Source organism: Spinacia oleracea, chromosome 3 (assembly GCF_020520425.1).
Source record: "Spinacia oleracea cultivar Varoflay chromosome 3, BTI_SOV_V1, whole genome shotgun sequence".
Lineage (NCBI taxonomy): Eukaryota > Viridiplantae > Streptophyta > Magnoliopsida > Caryophyllales > Amaranthaceae > Spinacia > Spinacia oleracea.
Genome location: NC_079489.1, coordinates 60,552,410 through 60,573,002, shown reverse-complemented (window position 1 = coordinate 60,573,002; position 20,593 = coordinate 60,552,410). Strand labels below are relative to the sequence as shown.

The following is a 20,593-nucleotide window of genomic DNA, read 5'->3' as shown; positions in this document are numbered from 1 at the left end:
AGTCAAACATTTTGTTGAAGAGGCTAAAAGATTTCCATACCAGCATGTACAGGTTCCTGCACAAACAAATGTTGTTGATTGTGGGTGTATATGCTGAAATACGTTGAGGCACTAGAAGTACCCCAAGATTGGAGTTACATTGATTACACGGTAATTTTCAAATAAAGTAATTTTGTTTTGACTTTATCTGATTCGATCACTTGGTACAACTTTGATGCTCATTCCTGGTTTTGGTACGCCACTGTATGTGTAGATTGAAGATATACGGAGGGATAGAATTACATGTTTTGTAAACCTTTTCACAAATTATGGAAATTACTCTTCTCTGCATTCGAAATTAATGATGGGATGGGATCGTGATCGAAAGAAGGAGGATGATTATGATGTTACTCCGTAATAATCTGCTGCCCTTATGAAAACAAATGCATGTCGGTTACTTGTTTTGGTTATATCATTACTTTGATAAGACATTTAATACATGTTTTTGGATATAATTCCGTTTTTAAAGATTATGATCGGTTTGTTTTTGTATCTGAGCTTTGTTCCTAAGGGGTATACAATTTTAAAGTTTGCTTCCTACAACACTTTGGATTTAATAGATGATTAGGAATTCATTATCACAAATGCGCCACAATAGAACATCAATTTATATTTAATTGCAACGTAAAAGAAAAAGCAAACCTTCTAGGAAGGTAATAATATTAATTCACTGTATTTAAAAAAATCTTAATTAAGGCAGTGTAAATGCCGGGTTTAAAATTACTGATCAAAATACTTAAAAGTTGTCCCGTTATATGTAAAAGTTTAGTTGATTGAAGAAAACGTTCGCCCGTGCCCGGTCAATATCTTTGATGCTTAATATATTAAGTATGTAGTATTTACTTCAGACCTGTAATTTATTGAAGAAAACGAAAAGTTAAGATAGAATATCAAAATACTATTCAATAAAATACAATATGATGAAATTAAATATACATTTTCGTGGGACTATTTGGATGTGGTTTTTATAATTTATAATTACTCGATCTTTTTCCTTTGGTTTCTCTGTCGCATGTGTCAATTGTAGTTTCCCAAATAATGACAATTCTTATTTCTTTTAACTAGTTGTTGGCCCGTGCGCTAGCGCGCACGGTCCCCCAAGTTATCGAAAAATAAATACGGAAACACAAATCAAACCCCGACCCTAATTAGTAAATGGAAAAAGTTTAGAAAAATGTTTGATTGGAAACTAAATTTGAATAATACTTGAACTAATGAATACTACCTACAAAGGCAAAGTTGAATACAAAGCAGTCCATGATAATGTAAATGCAGAGTAATTGAATACAACACTGAAGCAAAACACATGTCCTTCAAGTTGTCAATAAGTTGAATGCTCAAGAATCGGTAAGACAGAAGAAGCAGTAATACAGAAGTGGTAGCAAAAGCCACCTTTCTGAAGGATAACACAGTGGTCCCCCAAGTTATATATATCTATCTTCCAAGATATTATGCAAATCAGGAGCCTAATTATGGAATGAAAATAATCGGAGACATCCATCGAGTTTTCTAAAGTACAAATGACCCAAAAGGAGTAATGGGTAGTTTAAGTTCTAAAACAGTGTTACATAATAAGGACTTCTTCCAAAAGTGTAGATGCATATTGCCATGATACATAACTTCGTCACTTAGTAACTTTCACGCATTTGTAGCGTGGATGAGCATTCTCGGCAAAAGGAAGACGTCTGTGAAAGAGATCACTCCTCAAATGTAACCTCCAAAGCCTCCTCGGTGTTGTCCTCTACCGCCGCCTAATCCAACTCCACTTGCTTAGGCACCACTGTAGGGCATTAATCACGGAGAGAGTTGTTGCTGGTCGACTATGTGTTGCCTCTTTATCAGCCTGAAATATAAACATGTTATGTGAGGTTCATGGTTTGTATATCACAACTCATTGGCTAGTAATCAAAATAGGTATTTAGTCCTCCAAGGTTTTAGTATGCACATGTAGATGCTTATTGAAATAATAGAAGAACATGATGCTCTTTGCTGTTCTACGGATTCAGGGTCATAAAACTGAATTGTTTTCTTCCGTTTGAAGAATCTAGATCATAAACTACCAACACAGGCAGAGCAGTCAAAAAGGGTGGGTTAACAAATATCCCAAGACCATTGATAGTGTTTGTGTGGTGTGAGCCTAGTCCATAGCGCTCCCACCGCCTCAATTCTCCTCCATTTTTCATCACATATAAATTTTCTTTTAAAAAAGAAAACCAAACCATGGTTAGGAAAATATCAGAGAAAAGCGAAAAATAAATATTATAATATAAAAACAAGTTCCTTTAAAAAAAATGATTGGCAGCCCTTATTAAAACAAACCTAAAAAAGTAATTCGACTTAAGGTGTCAGATTACGCATGACATAAATCAAGAAATAGAAATTGAGAAAGACGAACATGATCCAGAAGGTTTCATCGTACTGAACAACCTATCAATTATATAAAAAAGAACTATACTTCCTTAAGACACCTGTACTCTTATGTTAATCCAGTACTAAAATTTGTCTTTATCAGGTAAAGCGCATAACATCGGTGTAGTTAGGCAAAGTAACGCGAACTGTTTTACAAGGGGAAAAAAGCACAGCATGCAGCAAAAACATCGAATAGATAAGCGTGTAAATTATAATCTCGGGTAGTCGGGTGTGTCATAACAAAGAGATACACACTTCAGACATTCATCCTTAATCCTTGTTCAAAAGGCTAAAAAATCCAAAATAAAAATAAAATTGAGGGAGTTGATTCCAACTTCATAAGGAGAACACAAACCTCACTAACTGAATGCCTGAATTAGAAAGAGACCTCCTGCTCTCTCAGGGAAATGAATGACATCCATACATCTAGGTCGGTAGAGAAAAGAAGGCGGCAGTTAATACAAAATGTGTGACCAAAGGAAATGTGCAAATCTGATTACATCATGAACAGGAAATCCAACACCCATTATTATGATTAGTAACACGAATTCCATTGTGATCAACGGAGCTAAAGCTCATTGCACCATGAAATGGGAAATCTAAAACGCATAATACCAAAAGAGAGAACACCTGCTGCACCTAGTATGAACACAAAGTTAATAGTACCCATCAAGTCGAAACTTGATACACTTGAAATTAACCAACTACCTAACCCCCATAGAGTTAAAACTCAATATGCACTTTATTTAGAGTCAAAACTCATTACACTACCTCTTAAGATAAACCGAACATCATCCTTGAATACTACCTAGAATGCAACAGATTATTCGAATATTGAACCGTTGCCTACGCCAAACACCTCCACACCACAAGAGAAGAACATTCATTTCAAACAACCCCGTCTTGACAGAACATTCATTTCAAAAAACTCCATCCAGCTATGAGGCCCGTCCCTGAGCCAGCAACTCTAATGATAACCCTAATCAATCTTATTAGAACCATATAGAAAAGGATAATACGATTTGCCAATATTTAAAAATTCATTTGAAACCAACCAAATCAATTAACTATAAGAAAGAAACAATCGCAATAGAATCGTAACAAAAACAAGAAACCCTGTATTCAAAGATCAATTAAAATGAGATAATCAATCCAAGTTATAAGGGTCAACAAATGCAAAAATTTAAACCATTAATTTACTCAAAACGACAAACAAAAACCATTAAAATTAAAGACAATGTATGATAACTAATCTGTTATGTGCTAAAACGATAATAATTAGAGAAAAAAATATGGCGCCTTACCCATTTTTTGTTGCGGGGACGACAATGAATTGGGAACCCTAAAACCTAGACATAATGGATCCATGGAGACGTTTCATTTTTGTTTAGTGATTTCTTCATCGTGATTTGTTGCTGCTCCAACTCTGCCGATCTGCTGTGGAAAGGGAAGTAGATGACCGGTGAGGATCCGGAAGGAGAGCAGTAACAAGACAAATATTTTATATATTATCTTCATCAATCAAGCTACGAGTATGAAAAAAGGAAGAGAGAAGTACCCCAAGATTTTTCTTGACATCATCGGCAGTAGGGCAAGCTTTACCGCTTAAAGCATCCAAAAAGTAAGCGGCAACAATCATCTCTGCAACACAAATTAATCTTCCCTCATTAACACTTGACTTGAGTTGTCTAAGCTCTGAAGCTCATTAGTGAGACAATTGAGTTCCTTGCATTGCTGCTCGAGTCTGTCATTGACTAATACTCCTGAAGTGATGTGGATGGAGAAGGGTGTAACATATTCTCCATTATGATGCAATGATTTTTCTGATTATCTCCTCCAGTAAGTTGAAGATTTTTCAACCCAAGAATCTGATTCATGATTGCATTGTTTTGTAGCCGTTGATGATTGTTAAGTTTCTGCATAACAAATGATCTAATATAAGTGTTGATTCAATTCATAAAAAATTTATGTTTGTTTCATAATCAGAAATTTCCACTTTTAACCGAGTTTTAGATGGTTTGAACCTGCTGCAATACTAAACTTAGCATTAGCATGAAAATGGGAATCTTTCGTCCCCGTTTTGCATATCGAAATGCCTACAAGGCTACAAGGGAGTAAGTTCAACCCAGTTATATGATTCATAACAACAAACGACTCCACAATACTTGTATGTGTATCTTTAAGACAAAAAAAACCGAAATCATCATCAGGAAAAAGAGATTCTGACAAAAACCTGAGAATTGCTACTGTCAAAACCCAGAAGTTAAGAATGCTTAGTGACGACTAACAGAAGACCGTTTCACAAAGTCTTGAGTTAGAATATTTGGGTCCCTCACTCCAAAGAAGATGGATGCAGTGTGCACAGGATATGATTTCGAAAATCCATGCCAACATGATCTTTAAGTGTTCTTATTGTGTGTTTGCATTAAATCATCTCCAACTACTTGGTATGCAAATTTGACAAGACCCAAGCAAACTGGTAAAGATAAATAGATGGATAGGTGTCAGAACATTTGGTAGATTTTCAGCATGAGGACGACAAAAAGGACGTATTCATAGGGGAAAAAAAAACCAAATACGCCAAGGTTATACCAAATTAGAGTTCGGATTTTAGTTTTATTAATCATCTAATCAGCACAAGGCAGAGCATATGAAGAAAGAAAGGAACCTGGATCCTGATCCATTCTTAAAACCCCTGGACAACTACACAGCCACTCCTTCCAAATCCAAGCTTGATATTGCTTTCATATCACCCATGCCCTGTAAAAACCAAATATTTAACCACAATTAGAAGTTTAATGAGATCAGCTGCATGTAACAAATTAACAACTACAGAAAATCTTCCCGAACACAAATCATAACCTCGGCTAAATAATCATACAGAGTATGATTTGTACTTTCCTCGGGCCCTCTCTCAACTAATCCTGTAAAAGCACCCCCGCCCACCCAAACCAAAAACACGCAAGATGTTGGGAGAGAAAGAGGAAAAGAGAGACCCTTCTAATTTCCCAGACATATACATTGATATTCTCACTCATTTAACCAAATTGACACGGTGAAAATATGTCTGCTACATATGAAGTTTAAACAGAAGAATTGGTAAAGGGCATATTCCCTAGGAAAAAGTTCCCTAAAACAACCGTCGTCTTCTAAAATTTACAAGACTTTCAATCCAACACATTAGTCAATTACAACTTCAAGGACTAAGAAACAGATAGCTGGAAATCTGGCAGTTTTAAGGCAAATGTACAAGACTGACCTTCGTGAAAAGGAGGAAATCTGTTAGATTTAAGACCTTCATGTTACCTTTTACTCTTTTGCAAAACATTCAGAAACATCACTTAGTAAATTAGTCCATCCCTTGTCCAGTTAGAGCAAGTAAAATATATCCAAACCTGTCCTTGGCACACAGAGCATATTTACAGCTACTGGGCATCCAAGAAAAATGCATATTTATTACCCACCAAGGAGATCAATTTAAACAAGGTAAACAAGCATAAGAACTATTAATCAGAAGACAAGGTAAACAAGCATAGGAACTATTAATCAGAAGACAACAATATATTACAGAGAAAAATCACAAGAATGTTTCATAAAATTTTTGAAAAGTTGTGCAGTAACGAATATCAATTATGTCATGTTTGCATAGACCACCACAATGTTCTTATTACACTTGAACTCAACCTTCTAAATAAAATAAGGTGAAAAGTCATCCCAATACCGAAGGACAACTTGTCCCAAATCGATCATTTTCACCTTAAATTAAGGGTGTACAATGGAATCCGGCATCATTACTCCATAATCTAAATCAAATTTATAACGAGGATGGAATAAAAAGTACTCCATAGCAGTAGAGTGACAAAGGTATTTCCCAACTTCTAACTGATTTAAAATCTTAAACAGAAGTGCATACTATGGTGGCATTTATATATTGAACTAAAGATGACCTTCTAATACTACATACTCTCCAGATTAGAACCCCTTACAAAAATAATACACAGATTTCAGCGTAATAGCATAAATATTAGTTTATTGTATATAAAACTCAAACTACTATACTGAGTTGAGGTTTGCTCTCAGCATCTTCAAATAATCCAATAAGAACACACATCAAACAAAAGCAACATACAGGGACAATTTAGACGCCATAATTCTGCACCCAACATCTCAACCATGATCTACTCCATACTAAACCGTTTAGTACTATATTAAATTCAGAGATAGTGTAATGTATTATAACTTCAAAATCGAATGGGAGGCGACAACAAGTTAAATAAGGAACCAGAAATTCACTTGTAAGGATGAACTACTCCACTAATCAAAGAACATCATCACTTTATCATGCTTCCTATATTCAATGAAGTTCAATAGAATCAAATCATCATGAAGACTGACATTTAAAGTAGGAATATTGCATACTGAAAAAAAGTTATTGGAAAAATCAGGAATAATTAAAACACAGTAACAAACCCTAGTTCCAAATTCTATCAGATTCCAGGAGAAGAAAGGCGAATCAAAAAGTTCAACAAAAGAGCATAATTCTACAAACTCGAATAAAAATAAAAACCCAAATTATTCATCCAAAATCAATAAATGGGCAACATAATTCAGCAAAATCATCAAGTGGGGTCAAAATGGAAAGCCCTAGCCTCAACAAAATTCACAAGAAATCCCCAAAAAATTAAATACGAAGAACCAAAATGAAAGACTCGTGTTTGCTTGATTCCACTCGTCAATACTAACCATTAATTGAAAAAAGTCGAATTGACAACAAAGCAACCAAATACCACAAATCAACTAACAATCAAACGCTAAAAATTGGCCTAAACAGCAAAATCAAGAACAAAACCAAAGGAAACGAACTAATTAGGTTGAATTAACATTCATTTTACTGTAACCGAGCATTTAAATGACCAATCAGTTTGACTTAAAAGAATAGGCTCCACTAAAACAGTAAAAAACCTGTAACTGAGCATTTAGATGCCACAAAAACTGAAACCGAGCATTTAGATGACGACCATCTGAAATCGAGACCAAACATCTGATTGACCATAAACCTAAAACCACGAGCATAGAAAAAGCAGAATGAACTCGGTATAAACATAGATAACCATAAACCTAAAATCGGGAACATAAATGTAAATATAACAAAATCAGGAATAGCAGAGCATTTAGATGACACCGAGCATTTCAGTTTGAACCAACCATGTAAAGGGCGACATTCATTTTAAAAAATGACCAATCAGTTTGACTTAAAAGCATAGGCTACACAAAAACAGGGGAATAACTAAAACCAAGCATCTAGATGACACCGAGCATTTCAGTTTTAGACGCCACCTAAATGCTCGAGGTCATCTAAAAACTAAAACCGAGCATTTAGATGCCACAAAAACTGAAACCGAGCATTTAGATGACGACCATCTGAAACCGAAACCAAATATCTAAATGACCATAAGCCTAAAACTACGAGCATATAAATAGCAAAATGAACTCGGTATTAAACATAAATGACCATAAAAATCTAACAAAATCAGGAATAGCAGAGCATTTAGATGACACCGAGCATTTCAGTTTGAATCAACCATGTAAAGGGAGACATTCATTTTAAACTGTAACCGAGCATTTAAATGACAAATCAAGTTTGACTTAACATAATAGGCTTCACAAAAACTGAAACCGAGCATTTAGATGCCACAAAGACTGAAATCGAGCATTTAGATGACGGCCACTTGAAATTGAAACCAAACATCTAAATGACCATAAACCTAAAACTACTGGATTAGAAATAGCAGAATGAACTCGCTATTAAACCTAAATGACCATAAACCTAAAATCAGGAACATAAATGAAAATGACTATAAACATCTAAATGACCATAAACCTAAAATCGGAGGGAGTACGTAACAATATGCTTTTAAAACAGATTGTGTGTTATTGTTTGAAAAAATGTGTTTTTAATTAGTAAATACGTAAAAATGTGCTTTTAGAAGGTTTAAAAAATATAAAAAATGACACCGGTTACACGTAGCTGTCAACAGTGACAAGAATAATCCAATCCATCAGCTGCACTAAAGGCCAAAGCCACTGCAGCACTGTGAAGAACTTGCATTTATTCATTATTTTTTCCATTCTCTATAGGCCTCTCCAGAGCTCCCCGGATAACTTTTTACAATAGTTGGGAAGCAGTGTTAGCTTTCCCAATTGGGTGGGTGGTAAGGATGTAAAATAAGACCAGCTTCAAGAACCCTCAAATTTCGTTTTTGCCATGCATCGTATTCTTGTTGATCGGTAAAGTCTGATGAATTCAACTGTTGTAACAACTTTAGTGGCAGAACCAAGTTATCAATAAGTTTTCCAAGATGTGACAAGGGTATGAAAATAGTAACTGGTTCAGCTTCTAGAAGCATAGAGAAACAATGGAACACATCAAGGGTAGGGCTCTTTTATAATACCAAACTTTTTTGAATACATGAACATGAGAAACTAAGGATAGCAAAGAAAGAGTACAAATTCTCCGACTCTAACAAAAATAAGAACTATATTCTCAATTAAATTTAGGAAAATTTGATATAGGCAGTCCAAACTATGAGTGTTTGTCTTTAAAAGGGTCCAACTATGAATTATTACTGGCAGGTCCAAACTTTGAGGGGTGTTCACTTTAAACGGACTTTTTGACCCATAACCTGCCAAACAAGTTTATTTTTAATTTTTTTCCTTGCCACATGGCACAACATCATTGGATGTTTGATTTTAAAATAAATAATAATTGAATTTTTTTATTTACCTCCTCCCTCCCTCAGCAACACCACCAACAACAACCTTCACCCTAACTGACAACCCCAACCCTAGCCGTCGACCCCAACCTAGCCGCAAACCCTAACCCCTAGCCGCCAAGCTAACCCCAACGATGCCGGCAGAATTCACCCCCCCGTCGGTCAATTGCTCCCCTCGTTGCCTGGCCGCAGCCGAAAAACACCTGAACCCCCGCCTAACTTAATCGCTCGGTTTTTCCTAGGCAGGGGATGGGGGTGGTGGAGCGGTTTTTTGATGGTGTGGCGTGGCAGTAGTGGTGGTGGTGCAGCAGCGAACTAAGGGGAGGGGAAGAGAGAGTGTTGCGTGGGAAGAGGGGAAATGGGGGACACGAGAGAGGGAGGAGGCACGTAGGACGGAGGTCGGGTTCTGGCGTGCCGGCGGCAGGGGTGGGGGTTTCAGGGGCGGGGAGGGGATGGAGGGGAGCGAGAGGAGGTGTCGAGGGTGGGGGAGTGGGTGGTGGGTCAGGGGATGAGGTTTATAGGGCTGGGAACCGAGGGGTGACATTGCAGGGGAGAGGGTGGCAAGGGTGGTGGTTTCAGGGGTGGGGAGGGGATGAGGTTTCCGGGGCTGGGAGAGGGTGGCAGTGCAGGGGAGGGGGTGGCAGTGCAAGGAGAGGGTGGCAAGGGTGGTGGGTTTAGAAGTTTACGTGTTGTAGCAGGTTAGGTGACTTGCTAGGACCGTTTTTGTAAAGCACCCCTCAAAGTTGGGACTTGCCAGTAATAATCCATAGTTGGTTCCTTTTAAAGACGAACGTTCATAGTTAGGACCGCCCTTGTCAATTTTTCCTTAAATTTATCGTGATGGACTGATTGTATCACCTCTTTTATAGTTTTCGAGTGAAGTAAGATAGAATCCACCGACAAACATACTTAACAAAAGCTCAATTTGAATTTAATCTCATCATCCTAAGCTGACCCAATACATTGGTTCATCAATCAATTAAATATTAACTAACTCTCTATCAAATTCAATAACCTAAAACAAAAGATTTGCATATTATAAAAGATCAAAACTTTGCAATTTCAATCGCAATACTACAGTACAACAATTTGACAAATTGAGCTTGAATTTCCCAACTATGGAGAAATTAACTAAATTGAAGCATAAAGCATCTACATCATGATCAACAAAGTCCGAAAACTCAAAATTAACAAACAATTCAACCAATTAAGGCCAAAGAACGACGAAATCTCACCTGAGAAGCAGCGATCCTTAGAAAAGCTCGTCGAATTCTAGAATCAACAATCTCATAGACTCTCATCTGAACTCTCATAATCTCACCAACAGTCAAAAGCTTAGTCTTAGGGCTACTCCCACCGAGCTGTGACCCAGGACTACCGCCATTACTACTTCTCCTCAACCCTAAGCTTGACGAAGCAGAAGATCTCAACCGAACCAAACTAAAACCCTAAAATCGAAACCCCAAAAATTTGGTTGACAAATCAAAGTACCAACATAACAGGACAAATAATCCACCATCCTGCTTCAAACGGTGGGATTTCGTAGGGACCTTTTCTTCTGAACTGCAAAAAATGAGGGAGAGGTCGACACAAACCCGTCTCGCCTACAATTGCACCTATCCTCTGCCTCGTTTATGGCAATTCAAAAGAAAAAGAAAGATCCACCCCCGCCATCAAAAGATCGCCTACCCCCGCCATTAAAAGATCGCCTACCCCCGCCATCAAAATGTTATTTTCGTTTTTTCTTGCTTTGAATTCGAATCCCATGGCTGGTTAGTGAGAGGATGAGAAGGAAAGAAGACAGGCGAATGGTGAGTTTTTCAGGGCTGGTGAGTTTTTTCGGACGCCATTGTTGAGGAAGAGGAGAAAGCGGGCGCCATCACCAAGGGAGAGGAGAAAGATAGCAGATGGCAAAGAAAGGAGGACAAACGTGGCAAAGGAGTAAGGGTAAAACGGGTATTCCACGTTAATTTACTGTTCCAAACTTGATGTTGTTGCTTTTATAAGGGTTATAGATTTACCAGCGTATATAATTAATCAATCAAATCTGATTAAGAGATTTTAATATTAATAATTACATAGTTAAGTTAATTTATTTAGGGGAAGGAAAAAGAGCGGGAAATTTTTTAACATGAGCGCGACAAGTGTCAGGTTTGCTTTTAGGGGCTTCTATTTTAGTATAGTTACTAGTATATTACCGTGCGATGCACGGTTTATAATCTAAATATAAATATGTGAAATATGGTAGACTATTATCAAAATATAGATATCTCCAGATTAAAATCAATGATGGATAAGTTTGTTATTGTCATTCGGTGTCTTGTTTATTAAAACAATTAAAACAAATAAAGTACATACGAAATATATAAAATTATTTACATTCACATTCACCACTTGTGTCACGTGTAAAATTCCCATCTACCCTTCACTTCGATAGTAATACTCACTCAATACTCGCATAGTAGCCCCATCAACCTCATTACCCGACCACTTAACATCTACCTACACTATTTACTTTATTAAGTTAGAGATGACTTTTGATGTGGGGTGGGACCTGCACACCCGTACTCGCCTACAATTCTCATCTACATCCCCTCCATCTACGATAGGAATGATACCCACCCCTCACAAAGTCTCAGGTAATGTTTGGTTGACATGAAAAAACATAGGAAGTACGGCCCAATTATATTCTCTTACTCTCTACCTTTCTCATACTACATGTAAAAGTACCCACTTGAAGGCATCAATTTTGAGTTTTTCTTTGTTTCTTTTGCTACACCCATGAGTAGAACTCAGGAAAACTAAACTAATATAAGAAAATATCGATTATCAAAACACAAACTCTCCAAAGAATAAGTAGTATACCATGTAGTGCCTTATAAATCAAAATTTGATTTTTTTTTTTTTACGTAAAATTTAAAAAATGAATAAATTGTGTGAGTAATGTAAGCATGTATGATGTTATCCCCACCCATCGTCGTGCGCGAGTATGAACCCCAAATTTATCTCAGTTTCACCAACTTTACTTTATTTCTTTATGTCAACCTTTTATTTATATGTTATCGTCTCTCACCCTACTTTATAAGACACAATTATATGATCTTACTCTCGATCTTTCTCCTACTACGTGTAAAAGCACCCACTTGACGGCGTCAATTTTGAGTTTTTTTGGTTTCTTTTGCTACACTAAATGAGTAGAACTCATGAAAACTTAGTTAATATAAGAAAATATCGATTATCACAAAATCAACTTTCCAAAGAATAAGTATTATACCATGTAATGTCTTCTAAATCAACACTTGATTTTTTAAAATAAATTTTAAAAATGAATAAATTGTGTTAGTAAATGTAAGCATGTACAACGTTATCCCCATCCATCATTGTGCGCGAGTATAAAGTCCAAATTTATCTCCGCTTCACGACCCACTTTTTTGGTCAACTATGGTTTTGTATGCTAAATGAAAATCATAATATAGCATCTTGATAATGTTTTTGTAGAATGTCATTGATTATTTTGATTGGAACCTAATTTTTATATCAGCGGTATCAACTTTTAGTTAGAGAGTACTTATTCTTACCCCATTAAATGTTGTACCATCCACTTTACCATAGCCAATATAATGTTTTATACCTAAACCCATCCATCAGGACTATCACCATCCGTCCCCTTACTGTAAAAGAAAATCTTCAACCATCACCTTACTCCACTCGATTCGAGCTCGTATTAGACAGTAATAGTCATGCATCCCCAAGTAATTAAATTCATGCTAAAATTTTACATGATTATAGTATATATGATTATACATTTGGCCTAAAACTTTATGTATTGGCTATAATTTTTTCTTAACTTTCATCATCAAGTTACGGATATTTAAAGGAATAATTTATAGAATACATGATCTGGACTTAGCCATTTTGATCTGTATACTAACATTACTGTATTATGAATTATATACCCATGTAATAAAATTTTCTTATGATAAGAAATGTTACAAACACTTTTGTATTACATCAAAATGTATCCAAGAAAATGGCCTAATCAAATAACGAATCAAAGTAGTAAATGAGACAATAACGAATATAGAGAACAAAATTTATATACTTCGTATAACGAATCATATATGTTAAGAAAAACCCTTTAGCGTATAATCATATATATTTATAAGTTATTCATTATTGTTACCATAAATACAGTAAATTAAATATGACAAAAAATTATTTATTGATTTATTTATTTATATTAAAAGAAAGGCGAATCAATGAGTGACATTTGTCATCACCACATTGATTTCCTCTATTTTAGTATAATATATAGATATAGATAGAAGATTCCTTATTTGTTTAAATATGGTAGATATGGTAGGTGACTAGGTGTGTATAGCCAAAAGATTTTGTATATAATATCATGTCCACCGTATACAATTAATGTAAAGTTTGAATCAACTTTACAATTATACAATTAGTCATGTCCTCTTTTAATAAGTTCACGAAATTAAGGAGGGGTAAAAAAGGCAATTCTTAAATATGTGTGTATCGTCAATTGAGAATCCAGACATATACGTGTATTTTTTTTTATAATTAAATTTAAATAAAAGGGTACATTAATTCCGGTAGTGACACGTGGACAGAGAGGAGAGAGGAACTTCTGTTTTAGTATAGAGATAGATAGAAGATTTGAATCTATGTAAATCAGTAAAAGATATCTAAAACTATATAAAAATATATGATTATCTTTTTTCCGTGGAAACTATAAAAGGATAGAATTACACTTTGATTAGATTTCCCCGAGTTAAGGTAACATATGGGGACTAACATTTGCTTTTTTTCACCTTTTGGGGACTCACTTATTTTTTTTCACCGTTGAGGACCTTCAACACAATTCCGGCCAAAAAAATAAAAAGTTATTAAAAAAAGTTAATTAGTTCCTTGGGTTAATATGTTAGTCCCTTGGGTTAATATGTTAGTCCCTTGGGGTAATAGAAAGTAAATGTCTTATACATTAATTCTTTACACGTTACCAAGGAATCAATTGCCCGCAATACGACACCGTATCTAGATATATTGACTGCAATACAACAAGTAAGAAATTGCAATAGAAAGTCAAAATTCTCTTCCTTTCGTAATTTTCCAGCCTTTTCTTCTTCCTTTGGGCTTGGATTCAAACCAAATTTGAAATTCTCAGTGAGTCGATCTCTCTTCATATGGTATGTATTTTGTTCTTCAATTCTTTTGTTTATTTCTCATAATTATTGAGTTGTTTGTTGTTTGAATGTCACCATTGAAGGGTTGAGTTAGGGTTTATGGTTTTAAAAATAACTTTTTTAAAAAACACAATTTAGGCATAATTCTTGTTAGTTGTTGCGTAAAATGGTATTTGTTTGGGCTCCCAATTGATTCTCAATTGGGCCACTAAGTCCAAAGCCCAATGGCTCTAAACAAACAGCATCAAAACCTACCAATGGCTAGTCAGCCATCCATCAAGGCCCAAGGCCCAATAGCAATAAATGACCTATGGGCATTTATTATGCAAACACTATAAATAGGCCGCCAAGGCTCACACCTCAAGGTACGTCCAATTTATCGCCTTAAGACTACTCTTCTAGAGAACTTCTCTCTAGAATCCGAGCATCGTTCTTACTTAGGCATCGGAGGGGCTTTCCTCGGAAACACCCCCGAGGCTAGTGACTTTGCTCTTGTGCAGGTGAATTCGGACTCTACTCATTCAAACAAGCAAGATCTTCAACACATACGAAAGGGCCTTCATTCGAAGCCCATTGTTTCCATCTTTACAACACCGGAACAATTTGGCGCCGTCTGTGGGGAAGAACACTTCAAAGCCTTTTGAAAGACATTAACCACCTCTTTCTGCAAAATGGTTAATGATGTTGTCAACAACGATGATGACGATATGATAGTGCGGTCAGATTCGGAATCTGACGAAGAGGAGCACCCTCAATCGATGGCGAGGTCACAGCCAAGCAGAGCTACGACCGCCACAAACGCAGGACCTCCGATTCCAACTAGGGAAGAGCTCACTGCGGCCATGACCATCATGCAAAACTTCCTCTTCAATGAGAAGCAGCAAGGATTGGCAAAAGACCGCAGAGAGGAGAGGAGGACCAGGCGAAGGCTGAACGAGCAGCCCAGTGTAGAAGTGTCCAGACCCGAAAGAGAGCTCCTCCCCTTGACAGGAACACACCTGACGTCGAGATGGATGGAAAGCACGTGGGACACCCAAAAAAGGGCACAACAACAACCAGATTGGTTTGCAAAACCATCACCTACTCCAACAACTCTCCAAAGCGAATCGACTACTCGTAACACCCGGATCCGAAGCTTGGTGCTCAGCAGGTTGAGGCCTTCGGTCCACTCAAGGTTAAGACCCTCGATCCATACGAGACTCGGGGTAGGCGAATCAAGCAGATCTGGCGAACGACCCGAGGTCAGTAGCCGAGAAAGAAGAAGAGACAGGAGGCATGATCGAACCCCTAGCCCCCATCGTACGCCCGAACGTTCTAACCACAGAACCTCGGCGAACGAGGGCATCAGGGCTAGACTCGGGAAAAGAATCATGACTCCCACGTCATCCCCTTTCTCGGACGAGCTGATCAGGGAAGAGATACCAAAGGTGAGACTGCCAGCACACCTGACGTATAGCGGAATCACGGATCCAAGGGATCATGTCATCTCCTACGAGCAGCAAATGTTCTTGAGTCCCTACTCCGAAGCATGTTGGTGTAAATATTTCCCAACCACGCTAACCGGAGTGGCGGGAGAATGGTTTAGATCGCTGCCGAAGGGATCGATCAAAAGCTGGAAGAAGCTGAAAAAGAGATTCTGCACACAGTTCGTGAGCAACAATCGCCCCGAGCGAACCACGGCAGAACTGACCTCGATCCAACAAGAAAAAGACGAAAGTCTAAGAGAGTTCATGGCCAGATTCATGAAGGAATCAACAAACATACCAAACTTACAACCGGATGTGGCCATCTTCGCCTTGAAACACGCGCTCCAGGAAGGGAAATTCCGTGATAAGCTCTCGATGAAAAACCCCTCCAAAATAGCCGACGTGCTCCAAATGGCTGATGCGTTCATCAGAACCGAAGAGTTCAACAAAGCCGCTGCAAGATTGAAAGGATCGTCGGATCCGAGAGAAACAAAGAATACCCAGAGCAAGCCCGAGGGCGGCTCAAGGAAAGGGAAGGAGAAAGTAGGAGCTAGAGAGATGAGCCCGAAGAAAGACGGGAGAAGGGGTGAACTTCAACCCAGATACACTAACTACACTCCACTGACTCTGCCCCGAAAAGAAATCTTTAGCCTCAACAGAAATGATGAAAAGTGGAAACTACCTGGGAAGCTCAAGTCCAACCCAGCTCGGAGAAACAAGAACAAATGGTGCGAGTTTCAAGATGACTTCGGTCACCACACCGAAGAATGCAACTCGCTGAAAGACAACATTGAGGACCTCGTTCGCCGAGGCTACCTGAAACAGTACTTGTTAGACCGAAGAGAGGAAAAAGAAAAGGCCGCCAATGGCAAACAACATGAGCAACCCTAGAAGAGGGTCTACGAAGCAACAGGACACAAGAAAAACGACATCCTAGTGGTGTTCGGAGGGCAGAAGTCTGGCCAGGCCAGCAAGAAACACCTAAGATCCCTCTCCCATCGGGTCAACTTCAGCGCGGTGGGAGACAACCAGCCACACCCCCCGAACATGACCTTCACTGCTGATGATTGCTTCGGAGTCCAATACAAACATGACGATCCTCTAGTCATTTCCATGGACCTCAATAACCACAACGTACATCGAGTGTTAATCGACGGAGGAATGATATATGCGTTTTATATAGAATTTTTACCCCCGTCCCTTAGTACTTTTATGTATCAAACGTGCTCTTAGGAGCCGTTTCTAGTACTAATGTGTGTTATTGAGTGTGCCTTGAGTTTCAGGTTTGATTATGAGAAATTGGTCGTTTTAGACCCGTTTCATTGTTGATCAAGGCCACTATATGAGTCCGAGAAGTTCGGGACCTCCATCGTCGACTTTCGGGAGCCTGAGATGCTTATGGTTGAGCCCCGGGAGTTAGACTTGGTGATACGGGCGAGATACATTGAAGATTGCAAATCGCCCTGGAAGCTGAGGGCGAAATGCAACCATCGGGCGGAAGTATAAGCAAGCCAAGTTCATCAACGCGCGCCCGATCGGGCGCAGCTCGCCCGATCCGGATCGGGCGGTCAATCTGGAGGCTTTGTGGAGATTTCGCAACCCGCCCGATCGGGCGGATTTTGGCCCGATCGGGCCGACTATCGAGTGATTCGCCCGATCGGGCGAAGCGTCGCCCGATCGGGCGACGCCAACCTCCAGCAGTTTTTCGCGTTTTTAATTCCATTTTTAGGCCTTATTTTGGCAAAACTATATAAGCAAACTTGTTTTATTTTTTAGGGACATGTTATTTTCCAGCACAAAACCCTTAGTTTATTTCTTTAAGTTTTATTTTCTCTCTACATCTATTCAAACACTTAGTTCGATTTATATAAAAACGCAAGCTTTCAATTTCCATTGTTCTTCAAGTCGGTATTGTTTCTTACTTTAATTTATTCTATTGCTTTGATCATGTTTTCCATTATGTTAATCGCTTTGTTATTAGTTATCATGAGTGAGTAGTTTAATTTCTAGGGTTTAGGGGATCCATGAATGCATGATTGGGATTATATATGGACTTGATTATTTGATTGATTAATTATAATTTCTATAGCTTATTATTATTGCTCGTCAATTCTGTTCGGCCGGACTATTTTGATTTGAGTTTGATTAACCTTAGATTATGCGCCGAGAGGTATAAATCTGATGTTTTTGGTCTGTGGCTATTGGATAGGAATTATTTCTAGTACGTAGCGAGAGCCCGCTAGTTGTTCTATCCTAAGGAATTCATAAGATTCGAGAGATGCATGTTTTCCTAGTTATGATTGTTAATTGATTGTTATTGTCCTTTGTCCAATCCCGGTCTGCATTTATGGTGAACCGCTGCCCTAGATTCCCTTAATATTGTTATATTCCAGTTTGATTATTTGCCTTAGCTTAATATACAAACCATTCCAATTCTTTGTTACCAGTAGTCTAGATTAGTTAATTAATAGTGGAAAGAACATTGTTTCCCTGTGGATACGATCCCTGCTTCCCTTGCTATATTTTTAGTTGGTGAACGTTAGGTTTATCTTTGATAGGAGTGCGATTTAGCCTGTCAAATTTTGGCGCCGTTGCCGGGGAAATTTGACAGGCTAAATCGCACTCCTATCCTATTTGAAGAAAATGGTGCCTCCCACGGAGATTTTCAAGACGGACTTTGAAGTCAAAGCTTCAAGATGAAGTCGGGCCATACTAGATCACAAATATCTTATGCATGTTTTAAGTTATTTATTGTTTTAAATATGTCTTAAAATGCATGAGATCAAAAGCTTGATTATGTTGCATGATTAAGGATTTTAGTTCACTTAAAATCTAACCAACATAGTAAGAGCCTTAAGTTCCAAACTTAAAAATTGAGTTAAAAGGTGCCATGCCAAAATATACACTTGCTTGGACATCCTTTACATCAATCTAGTAATAGTTTTCGCTCAGCGAGGTGTTACTTATTGGTCCTAAAGGGGCAAGGTACACAAATAATTGTGAGTACATGTTAGTTTTGGTGAAACTCAACGATATAAGTAAGGAGTCCTTTTATGTCGTGGCAAAATCGATAGGTTTACCTAATAAGTTCTTAGACGTGCCTATCAACCAAGAGTAGTTTCTAGACTATTAGCAAAAGGCTTTTGCTTACCTAAAATGTTTTAGAATTGAGTCGACAAACTGTGCTTATTTCTTCAATGGTTTTAGGGTCTTGGAATCATTTTATTCACACCTGCCGGAACACATAATTCGAATAAAATGCTAATAACTTGTTTGAATTGCATGGTTGCTTTAATTTCAAGTTATTACTCATGATAAATGTTTAGACTTTGCATGCTTCAATGAATGTTTTAATTATTGTTTATAATTAAATATCTTGCACTGCAATAAATCCTTTTAGAAAGGTAACAGTAAATTTCCTCGATTGGTAGTGAATCCAAGAACGATTCACGGAAAAGAGAGAAAGTGAGCAATTTAAAATGTACGTTTCTTATATCGACTTTTATGGTTGTTTTCGAATATCAAAATCGAATGGCAAACCAATTGGTGCTTGTGAATTCAAAATACAATGTAGTTTTGAGATCATAAAGCATTGAGTTTAAACGCTCAACCTTACCAATGGTTAACAACCTAATATCTTTGTCCATTTATTTCTCGAATGAGTCTAGTCCCTAGACATTCGAATAGATCGATACTTAGAGAACTTTAGAAGCTTCTGGTAAGATCATCTAGTTGAAACAAAATATTCAACATAAATTAAAATGGTAAAGAACCTTGTTGGTGACATTAGACATGTCTAACAAAGTATAAAAGTCAACACTAAAGAATTCAATTCTTAAGACTATAAGAAAGGGTACAAGAAATAGGAAAACGAGGAACAAATGAAAGGAATTTACGATTCCGTTTCTACCTATAAGTTTATGTTTAAAGAGAAGTGACCTAGCAATCAAACTTCCTTGGTATCATATACCGCTTGAGGTTCTTACTTCGGTAATAACTCAAACAATGAAAGCTAGGATACACTAATGACCTACAAGTGGGAAATGAAGCATGGCAATACTACATTAGTTGTAGGGTCATCTAGTTTGTTTTAAGTCCTTTCAAAGGTTGGAACTTAATGGCTATTTTGTTCCATAATCAGCATACCTAAATTTCTGCTTCAAACACAGAAAGACTCACATTCATAAGAACAAAAACAATGCTTGTTTGTTTGTTTATTTGAATGAAATGGTCAATTACTGGTTGAGTCAATATGCTTGATTAAAACAAACAACTCTTTAAAGAACTTTACTAGGTTCAAATCAAACCCTTGATTTGAGTTCCATTAAATCTTTGGCATTGTTGCTTAGACCATATCAACAAGTTAACATTCATAAGCTCTATTTTGATAGACTTTTGAAAGTTGGTTGATTTCTAGATCAACTTAAGACAAGCTAGTCTTACTTGTTGAAAGTAACAAAGAATATGAACTATTGTTAGAACGCCTAGACGATAGAGTTCAAAGCTAAAGAAAGGTTTTATGATTTTATTATTTCACATGGATTTGAGTGAATATAGTTTTATTTACTCAAATGTGATATAAGTTGAATCTGTTTGGCTAGTTCAAAGATTCGAAGTATAAAATCCACTTGGTAAGAAATCATAAAGATCTAGGTTAGATCATGTTGATGATTACTTGAGACCAAATATGATCATCAATGATTGT

At 37.4% G+C, this 20,593-nt stretch overlaps 1 protein-coding gene and 1 long non-coding RNA gene across 3 annotated transcripts in view; one reads left to right on the top strand and one right to left on the bottom strand.

The window, feature by feature from the left end:
* Positions 1-1,278: 1,278 nt before the first annotated feature.
* On the bottom strand, positions 1,279-11,108 carry LOC110790886 (uncharacterized). Of its 2 annotated transcripts, XR_008930552.1 has the most exons (6): positions 10,457-11,108; positions 5,117-5,208; positions 4,007-4,364; positions 3,753-3,885; positions 2,804-2,874; positions 1,279-1,882 (listed from the first exon to the last, which is right to left on the bottom strand). It is a non-coding gene; the product is annotated as an uncharacterized lncRNA (long non-coding RNA). The 2 variants fall into 2 exon arrangements; XR_008930551.1 differs by lacking the exon at positions 2,804-2,874 and having other exon boundaries at positions 3,753-3,882; positions 10,457-11,104.
* The window catches only part of LOC130470361 (uncharacterized), a 33,391-nt gene continuing 23,852 nt past the window's right edge, over positions 11,055-20,593 (top strand). The window contains exon 1 of the mRNA XM_056840363.1: positions 11,055-11,177. The gene's annotated coding sequence lies outside the window, so the exon portion shown is untranslated. The remainder of the gene's footprint in view (positions 11,178-20,593) is intronic.